Here is a 10000-nt window from a genome sequence, read left to right as displayed (position 1 = left end):
AGGGCGGGATGGCCCCTCGGCGACGGCCGACCCCCGGCGGCCGGCCCTTCCCGCGACGCCGCGGGCAAGGAGCCGGGACCGCTGCGCAGCTTCGTAACTCCGGACAACGCGGGCCTTTTTTTTTTTTGTTTTTTTCGGTTTTGCGCCTTCCCTCTTCTCTCTCTCTCTTCTCTCTCTCTCTCTCGCGTCTCGCTCTCGGGTGGGGGCCCGCGCCCCCCCCTTCGAGAGGCTCGGCCTCGCGCTGGGTTGTCGCGCGCGCGGCGCGCGGAACGGGACTCGGCCGGGGCTGACCCGCCCCCGAGGCCGGCCCGCCCCGCCGACCGGTCGGCGGAGGAGCGCGACCGGCCGCCGGCGAGGTTGGCGCCGAAGGGGGCCCGCTCGGGGGAGCGAAACCCGGCTCCGACGCGTCCCCCCGCCGGGCCGCGCACAAGGCACCGGACGTGCTAGAGGAGACAGCGACCCGACGAGGCGGGCGCGGCCCGGACACCGAGGCCCCTCTGACGGGGCGGCTCGCTCCGCGGCAGGCGGCGGCGCGACGAAGGAGCAACCGAGCGGTGCGCGCGGAACGGGCTCTCTTCCCCCGTCCGCGCCCCCATCGGCCTTCCAGTCCCGGGCCCTTCTCTCTCTCTCGGCTCGCTCTCCGGGGAACTGGGGCTCGGCTCAGCTCCGGCCGCACCGCCGCCCGGCGCCGCTCGCGGCCGGCACCCACGGGCGCTACCCGGACCGGGGCCAGCACCGGCACCTCGCGTGGTTTTGAAGGGCACCCTGAAGGCTCGCGGGGCCTCGCGGCGTTCACACAGCTGGGGACGGTAAAGACGCCCCTCCGGCGGCGGGAGGGGCGACACCTCGCTCGCGACGGGAAGCGAATTGGAAAGGAGACCGCCCCGGCCGAGCACCGGACCCCCACCGTGGCCCTCCCCGTGACAGGGAGAACCCCGGGAAGATCCGGGCCGCCGGGGGGCCCTCTCCGACGCGACCCGAAAAGCCTCATCGATCAGAAAAGCAGCCGCAGAGAGAAAGGGGCCACGGGCGGGGCCCCCTCTCCCCCAACACGGCCGCGAGTCCTGGGACAACGGCAACGGCAGCCGGCCGCGCGGGCTCGCCCGGCCGGCTCGGTCGCAGCGGAGGACGAGGCACGGGGGGTGCCGCCACCCACCCGGCGCAGCTGCGGACGACGCTTCCCCTCAGCGAGACAACGGGCGGCACACGGGTTCCCCGCCGCCGGGGAACCCAGCCGAGCGTGCGAGAGGGTGCCACCGACCAACGCCACCACGGGCCACCCGGCTTTCGGCCGGCCTCGCAGCGATCGGCTTCCCCCCCCCCCCGGAAAAGCCGGGGGGGGGGTCGGCAAAAAAAAAAAAAGCACACACAAGCGCGTCAACACGACCCGTGCTAGGCCACGGGGGTCGCGGGCCCGGGGAGAGGTGGGGGAAGGTGGAAAATGAGGCCCGCGCCTCTCTCGTAACGCCGCCCTTCTTTCTCTTCGCTCAGTTCTTTGCCCCACACACCCTCGACCACCGCCTTTTTTTCTTTCTCGCTCGGCCTTCGGCTGGCACGGGCCCACGACCCTTTCGTCGCGCACGCTTCTCGGTGCCGCGGCTTAGGGCCACGAGGAAAAAAAAAAAAAAAGAAAACAAGGCCAAGGCGGGCGCCCCCCCCCACTCCGCCCGCCGGCCTAAGAAGCGGACCCGGTTGAAAAAAAGGACCCAGTCCCGCCGGCAACCACGGCAGCCGGGGCAGGCCAGACACCACGGGCCGCCCCGGCATAGTGGCTCGACCGCGCCGGTCACGACCGAAGGGAGAGCGGGGCGCCGCCGCCCCGCCCGCGACATTTCCCGGGGCTCTCTCTCTCTGTCGGGTTCCGGTCCGCAGGCCAGGTCGGCCCGGCCGCCGCGGCCGGCCGCCAGCCACACGAAATTCATTCCGCCCGCTCCGCGGGTCCCCGGCTTAAGGCCGAGGAAGGGGGACAACAACAACACACGGCTCGGGAAGGGACGGGGTGCCGCCACCCCGGTCCCAACAACTGGTCGGGCGACTTTCCCGGTCACCGAGCCCCTCGAGCAACCGGCACAGGCCGAGGCAAGGCCGCACGCCCCACGGGACGTCCCCCGCGGCGCTTCCGACACGGACGACACACACGCTGGGCAAACAAGTCGGGAGGAGCGGGGAACGAGGCGCCGCCACCTCGGCGAACCGGGCCCGTCCTCGGGGCTTTCTGGGGGAAAAAGGCCGGGGGAAAGAGGCCTCAGCGGTCTCGATGCCGCAGAGCCCCGGCCGCGCCCACCCTTCAAAAGCCGCCGGCCACCACCGCAAAGCGGACGGACGGGCGGGCCGAAAAAAAAAAAAAAGCACCCGCGCGGCCGAGCGGGGCCTCGGCTTAAGGCCGAGCAGCAAAGGGACGAGGCGCCGCCGCCTCGCCCGACACCATCGTATCTGGCCCGGAGGGAACACAGGGAGGGCCCTCGCCCCCTTTCGCGAAACCGGCAGCAGCCGGGCCGGAGCGGGACGCGCTCGCGCGGCTTTTTCTCTCTCGCCATCTCAACTCCTCTGTACCCTTCTCCCCAGGGCACGACGGGAACCGGAACGGAGCCACGCGACTCGCGTCCCACACCTCGGGCGGCGCTTTCCTTCGCGCCGGCGGCCGCACGCGCGGCCGTCGCCTCTCGGCCCGCTTCGGACACAGGCACGGGACAGCCTGCGGGGATGCGGCCCGTCAACTCGCTCCCACAATACGGACAGACGAGTCCGGGACGGCGGACGCCCGCAAGACGACGAGTGGAACGTGACCGGGGGGGCGCCCTGGCGCACGCCGCCGCCGACCAAGACGTAACCGGAGGCAGCCCAAAACAGCGACCCCTTGGTGAACTTCCAGGCGCGGTGGGGAGAGCCGGTCTACCCGGCCTCCCGCGGCAGTCCACCCAAGTCCCGCCGGAGCGGGGTAGACCTGTTCGCCCCGCGACCGCGGGCCGCCGCAGGACCGCGCCGACCTCTCTGCAGGCGGCCGGCGAGCGCCGCGGCAGGCCCCGGAGCCGGGTAGACCTGACGTCCCCGGGCCGCCCCGGAGCGGGGTAGACCTGTTCGCCCCGCGACCGCGGGCCGCCGCGCCGCCCCGCCGACCTCTCTGTCGAAGGGGTCGGCAAGCGCCGCGGCGGGCCCCGGGGCTGGGTAGACCTGGCGTCCCGGCGCCGACCCGGAGCGGGGTAGACCTGGCGTCCCGGGGCCGCCCCGGAGCGGGGTAGACCTGGCGTCCCGGGGACGCCCCGGAGCGGGGTAGACCTGGCGTCCCGGGGACGCCCCGGAGAGAGGTAGACCTGGCGTCCCGGGGCCGCCCCGGAGAGAGGTAGACCTGGCGTCCCGGGGCCGCCCCGGAGCGGGGTAGACCTGTTCGCCCCGCGACCGCGGGCCGCCGCGGCGCCGCGCCGACCTCTTTGCAGGCGGCCGGCGAGCGCCGCGGCGCCGACCCGGAGCCGGGTAGACCTGCCGTCCCCAGGCCGCGCCCGGAGCGGGGTAGACCTGGCGTCCCGGGGCCGCCCCGGAGAGAGGTAGACCTGGCGTCCCGGGGCCGTCCCGGAGAGAGGTAGACCTGGCGTCCCGGGGCCGCCCCGGAGCGGGGTAGACCTGGCGTCCCCAGGCCGCGCCCGGAGCGGGGTAGACGTGTTCGTCCCGGACTGGGTGGGGGGGCTACCGGTTCACCCTGCCATTTCACGCCGCCAAAGCGCTGCACCTACGCCCCGGGGCCGGCTAGACGAGGCGTCCCGCTGCCACCCCGCAGCCGGAGGAAAGCTCACAGCCTCGTAGCGCCGCCCAGCCGGATGGCTCCAGTGGCCCCCCTCCCGCCCACCCAACCAACCCGCTTTCAAGACCACAACCTATTTTCGACAAAATCCTCGCTCCCCCACCCCCTGCTTTTCATTTGCTCGTTTGGTTTTTTGGGGGGGTTATTTTTGTTGTTGTTGTTGTTGTTGGGTTTTTTGGGGGGTTTTTGGGGGTTTTTTTTTGTTTTGGTTTGGTTTGGTTTGGTTTGTTTTGGTTTGGTTTGGTTTTTTGAGGGGGTTTTTTTGGTTTTTTTTCATTTCCTGGAAGAACGGCTCTCCCACTCACTCGCAACAAGAAAGGTTTCAGGAAGAAAACGAGCTCGGCAAACCCGAGCTGTTTTCTTTTCGCGCCCGGACCGCTCCCGGCCGAGCTGATTGGGCAGGCTGCGCCCTGCCCTCGGCCCGCTCACGCGCCGAACCACCAAAACGGCGCCCCTTCCCCCACCCCCCCCCTCCCCCCCCTGCACCAGAACCTATGGGGGAACAGCGGGGAGGGGCAGCAGGGACGGGCGGCCGAACCCGGCGCGGCTCGCCTCGCCTCGCCCCTTCCCCCCACCGACAGGGGCCGTGGCCGGGCGGCCGGCAAGCGGGCGGCCGCTTTCGGGCCGGTTCTTTCACGGTCCGCCGAGGTCTTCGGCCCTCGGCGCGGGGCTAGCGGGCCGCTGGGACCCGAGGCCGCCGGCCCTCAGCCCGCCTTCACACAGACGGAGACGGACTCCCCCACTCGACACGCTCACATCCCGATGCCGCCCTCTCGGACGGGCCACCCCCCCACTCCAGCCAACAGCGCCACAGACGGGCGCACGCAGGCACACGCGCACGCACCCATCCACCCACGCATACTCTCGCATGCCCTCTCTCCCCGCCCCCGCCCCTGCCTCGGCTGTCGCGGCCGCCCATCGACGGTTGAGGGCGCCCTGCCCTCCGCCGTCAGCCTCCCTGGCGCTGCCTTCAGCCGTCTCCCGCCCCCCTCAGCGGTTGGGGGCGCCCCGCCCTCCACCGTCAGCCTCCCTGGCGCCACTTTCAAACTTTTCCCGCCCCCGGCTCTTCTCCCGTCAACGAACGCAGTTGGCCCAGCGACAGCGGGGGCAGGGCGAGGAGCAGGGAAAGGGAGCGAGCGAAGTAAAAATCGAGGCCGGGAGCCGGGCCGCCGTCCGTTCGGGCACGGAGGCGGCGGGAACGCCGCCAGCTCCCGAAGACTCTCCTCTTCCCTCCCGGGGACAAGCCGGGCTACCCGGGCTTTGGCGGGCAGGCGGGAAGGCGAGCCGGGGAGAACAGGTCTACCCACAGCTTCCCTAGGCAGGAACCGAGTCCGGCCGCAGACAGCAGGTCTACCCGAGCCGCCAGCGGTCGGGTACCGAGGCCGGCCACGGAGAGCAGGTCTACCTCGGGAGCCAGCGGCCGGGAACCGAGTCCGGCCGCGGAGAGCAGGTCTACCCACCGCTTCCCTAGGCAGGAACTAAGTCCGGCCGCGGAGAGCAGGTCTACCCACCGCTTCCCTAGGCAGGAACTAAGTCCGGCCGCGGACAGCAGGTCTACCCAGCGCTTCCCTAGGCAGGAACTGAGTCCGGCCGCGGAGAGCAGGTCTACCCACCGCTTCCCTAGGCAGGAACCAAGTCCGGCCGCGGAGAGCAGGTCTACCCACCGCTTCCCTAGGCAGGAACCGAGTCCGGCCGCGGAGACCAGGTCTACCCCGGAAGCGAGGCCGGCCGCGGACAGCAGGTCTACCCAGCGCTTCCCTAGGCAGGAACTAAGTCCGGCCGCCGAGAGCAGGTCTACCCACCGCTTCCCTAGGCAGGAACGAAGTCCGGCCGCGGACAGCAGGTCTACCCACAGCTTCCCTAGGCAGGAACTAAGTCCGGCCGCGGACAGCAGGTCTACCCACAGCTTCCCTAGGCAGGAACCGAGTCCGGCCGCGGAGAGCAGGTCTACCCCGGAAGCGAGGCCGGCCGCGGAGAGCAGGTCTACCCACCGCTTCCCTAGGCAGGAACCAAGTCCGGCCGCGGAGAGCAGGTCTACCCACCGCTTCCCTAGGCAGGAACCAAGTCCGGCCGCGGAGACCAGGTCTACCTCGGGAGCCAGCGGCCGGGAACCGAGTCCGGCCGCGGACAGCAGGTCTACCCACCGCTTCTCTAGGCAGGAACTAAGTCCGGCCGCCGAGAGCAGGTCTACCCACCGCTTCCCTAGGCAGGAACTAAGTCCGGCCGCGGAGACCAGGTCTACCTCGGGAGCCAGCGGCCGGGAACTGAGTCCGGCCGCGGAGAGCAGGTCTACCCACAGCCTCCCTAGGCAGGAACTAAGTCCGGCCGCGGAGACCAGGTCTACCCACCGCTTCCCTAGGCAGGAACCGAGTCCGGCCGCGGAGACCAGGTCTACCCCGGAAGCGAGGCCGGCGGCGGACAGCAGGTCTACCCACAGCTTCCCTAGGCAGGAACTAAGTCCGGCCGCGGACAGCAGGTCTACCCACAGCCTCCCTAGGCAGGAACTAAGTCCGGCCGCGGAGAGCAGGTCTACCCACAGCCTCCCTAGGCAGGAACCAAGTCCGGCCGCGGAGAGCAGGTCTACCCACCGCTTCCCTAGGCAGGAACCGAGTCCGGCCGCGGAGACCAGGTCTACCCCGGAAGCGAGGCCGGCCGCGGACAGCAGGTCTACCCACCGCTTCCCTAGGCAGGAACCAAGTCCGGCCGCGGAGACCAGGTCTACCCCGGAAGCGAGGCCGGCCGCGGACAGCAGGTCTACCCACAGCTTCCCTAGGCAGGAACTAAGTCCGGCCGCGGACAGCAGGTCTACCCACCGCTTCCCTAGGCAGGAACCGAGTCCGGCCGCGGAGACCAGGTCTACCCCGGAAGCGAGGCCGGCCGCGGAGAGCAGGTCTACCCACAGCTTCCCTAGGCAGGAACCAAGTCCGGCCGCGGAGAGCAGGTCTACCTCGGGAGCCAGCGGCCGGGAACTGAGTCCGGCCGCGGACAGCAGGTCTACCCACCGCTTCTCTAGGCAGGAACTAAGTCCGGCCGCCGAGAGCAGGTCTACCCACCGCTTCCCTAGGCAGGAACTAAGTCCGGCCGCGGAGAGCAGGTCTACCCACCGCTTCCCTAGGCAGGAACTAAGTCCGGCCGCGGAGAGCAGGTCTACCTCACGAGTCAGCGGCCGGGAACCGAGTCCGGCCGCGGAGAGCAGGTCTACCCACCGCTTCCCTAGGCAGGAACTAAGTCCGGCCGCCGAGAGCAGGTCTACCCACCGCTTCCCTAGGCAGGAACTAAGTACGGCCGCGGAGAGCAGGTCTACCCACAGCTTCCCTAGGCAGGAACTAAGTCCGGCCGCGGACAGCAGGTCTACCCACAGCCTCCTTAGGCAGGAACCAAGTCCGGCCGCGGAGAGCAGGTCTACCCACCGCTTCCCTTAGGCAGGAACCGAGTCCGGCCGCGGAGAGCAGGTCTACCCCGGAAGCGAGGCCGGCCGCGGACAGCAGGTCTACCCACAGCTTCCCTATGCAGGAACCGAGTCCGGCCGCGGAGACCAGGTCTACCCACCGCTTCCCTAGGCAGGAACTAAGTCCGGCCGCGGAGAGCAGGTCTATCCCGGAAGCGAGGCCGGCCGCGGAGAGCAGGTCTACCCAGCGCTTCCCTAGGCAGGAACTAAGTCCGGCCGCGGAGAACAAGTCTACCCAGCGCTTCCCTAGGCAGGAACTAAGTCCGGCCGCGGAGAGCAGGTCTACCCTCCGCTTCCCTAGGCAGGAACCAAGTCCGGCCTCGGAGACCAGGTCTACCTCGGGAGCCAGCGGCCGGGAACTGAGTCCGGCCGCGGACAGCAGGTCTACCCACAGCCTCCCTAGGCAGGAACTAAGTCCGGCCGCGGACAGCAGGTCTACCCACAGCCTCCCTAGGCAGGAACTAAGTCCGGCCGCGGAGACCAGGTCTACCCTGCGCTTCCCTAGGCAGGAACCAAGTCCGGCCGCGGAGACCAGGTCTACCCACAGCCTCCCTAGGAAGGAACAAAGTCCGGCCGCGGAGAGCAGGTCTACCCACCGCTTCCCTAGGCAGGAACTAAGTCCGGCCGCGGAGAGCAGGTCTACCCACAGCCTCCCTAGGCAGGAACTAAGTCCGGCCGCGGAGACCAGGTCTACCCTCCGCTTCCCTAGGCAGGAACCAAGTCCGGCCGCGGAGACCAGGTCTACCCACAGCCTCCCTAGGAAGGAACTAAGTCCGGCCGCGGAGAGCAGGTCTACCCACCGCTTCCCTAGGCAGGAACTAAGTCCGGCCGCGGAGACCAGGTTTACCTCGGGAGCCAGCGGCCGGGAACTGAGTCCGGCCGCGGACAGCAGGTCTACCCACAGCCTCCCTAGGCAGGAACCAAGTCCGGCCGCGGAGACCAGGTCTACCCCGGAAGCGAGGCCGGCCGCGGAGAGCAGGTCTACCCACAGCCTCCCTAGGCAGGAACTAAGTCCGGCCGCGGACAGCAGGTCTACCCACAGCCTCCCTAGGCAGGAACTAAGTCCGGCCGCGGAGACCAGGTCTACCCTCCGCTTCCCTAGGCAGGAACCAAGTCCGGCCGCGGAGACCAGGTCTACCCACAGCCTCCCTAGGAAGGAACTAAGTCCGGCCGCGGAGAGCAGGTCTACCCACCGCTTCCCTAGGCAGGAACTAAGTCCGGCCGCGGAGACCAGGTCTACCTCGGGAGCCAGCGGCCGGGAACTGAGTCCGGCCGCGGACAGCAGGTCTACCCACAGCCTCCCTAGGCAGGAACCAAGTCCGGCCGCGGAGAGCAGGTCTACCCCGGAAGCGAGGCCGGCCGCGGAGAGCAGGTCTACCCACAGCCTCCCTAGGCAGGAACTAAGTCCGGCCGCGGACAGCAGGTCTACCCACAGCCTCCCTAGGCAGGAACTAAGTCCGGCCGCGGAGAACAAGTCTACCCAGCGCTTCCCTAGGCAGGAACTAAGTCCGGCCGCGGAGAGCAGGTCTACCCACAGCTTCCCTAGGCAGGAACCAAGTCCGGCCGCGGAGACCAGGTCTACCTCGGAAGCCAGCGGCCGGGAACTGAGTCCGGCCGCGGAGAGCAGGTCTACCCACAGCTTCCCTAGGCAGGAACCGAGTCCGGCCTCGGAGACCAGGTCTACCTCGGGAGCCAGCGGCCGGGAACTGAGTCCGGCCGCGGACAGCAGGTCTACCCACAGCCTCCCTAGGCAGGAACTAAGTCCGGCCGCGGACAGCAGGTCTACCCACAGCCTCCCTAGGCAGGAACTAAGTCCGGCCGCGGAGACCAGGTCTACCCTCCGCTTCCCTAGGCAGGAACCAAGTCCGGCCGCGGAGACCAGGTCTACCCACAGCCTCCCTAGGAAGGAACAAAGTCCGGCCGCGGAGAGCAGGTCTACCCACCGCTTCCCTAGGCAGGAACTAAGTCCGGCCGCGGAGAGCAGGTCTACCCACAGCCTCCCTAGGCAGGAACCAAGTCCGGCCGCGGAGAGCAGGTCTACCCCGGAAGCGAGGCCGGCCGCGGAGAGCAGGTCTACCCACAGCCTCCCTAGGCAGGAACTAAGTCCGGCCGCGGACAGCAGGTCTACCCACAGCCTCCCTAGGCAGGAACTAAGTCCGGCCGCGGAGACCAGGTCTACCCTCCGCTTCCCTAGGCAGGAACCAAGTCCGGCCGCGGAGACCAGGTCTACCCACAGCCTCCCTAGGAAGGAACTAAGTCCGGCCGCGGAGAGCAGGTCTACCCACCGTTTCCCTAGGCAGGAACTAAGTCCGGCCGCGGAGACCAGGTCTACCTCGGGAGCCAGCGGCCGGGAACTGAGTCCGGCCGCGGACAGCAGGTCTACCCACAGCCTCCCTAGGCAGGAACCAAGTCCGGCCGCGGAGAGCAGGTCTACCCCGGAAGCGAGGCCGGCCGCGGAGAGCAGGTCTACCCACAGCCTCCCTAGGCAGGAACTAAGTCCGGCCGCAGACAGCAGGTCTACCCACAGCCTCCCTAGGCAGGAACTAAGTCCGGCCGCGGAGAACAAGTCTACCCAGCGCTTCCCTAGGCAGGAACTAAGTCCGGCCGCGGAGAGCAGGTCTACCCACAGCTTCCCTAGGCAGGAACCAAGTCCGGCCGCGGAGACCAGGTCTACCTCGGAAGCCAGCGGCCGGGAACTGAGTCCGGCCGCGGAGAGCAGGTCTACCCACAGCTTCCCTAGGCAGGAACCGAGTCCG

General features: G+C 69.4%; 1 protein-coding gene across 1 annotated transcript in view; it reads right to left on the bottom strand.

Moving 5' to 3' along the window:
* Window positions 1-10000, bottom strand: part of LOC310923479 (uncharacterized protein) — a 76492-nt gene that overhangs the window by 5158 nt on the left and 61334 nt on the right. The gene's annotated exons all lie outside the window — the stretch shown is intronic.

The sequence above is a fragment of the Zosterops lateralis genome (genome assembly GCF_965231275.1).
Source record: "Zosterops lateralis genome assembly, contig: HAP1_HAP1_SCAFFOLD_63, whole genome shotgun sequence".
NCBI lineage: Eukaryota > Metazoa > Chordata > Aves > Passeriformes > Zosteropidae > Zosterops > Zosterops lateralis.
Note: the sequence above shows the minus strand (reverse complement) of the source record. Positions and strands in the feature narration are given on the sequence as shown.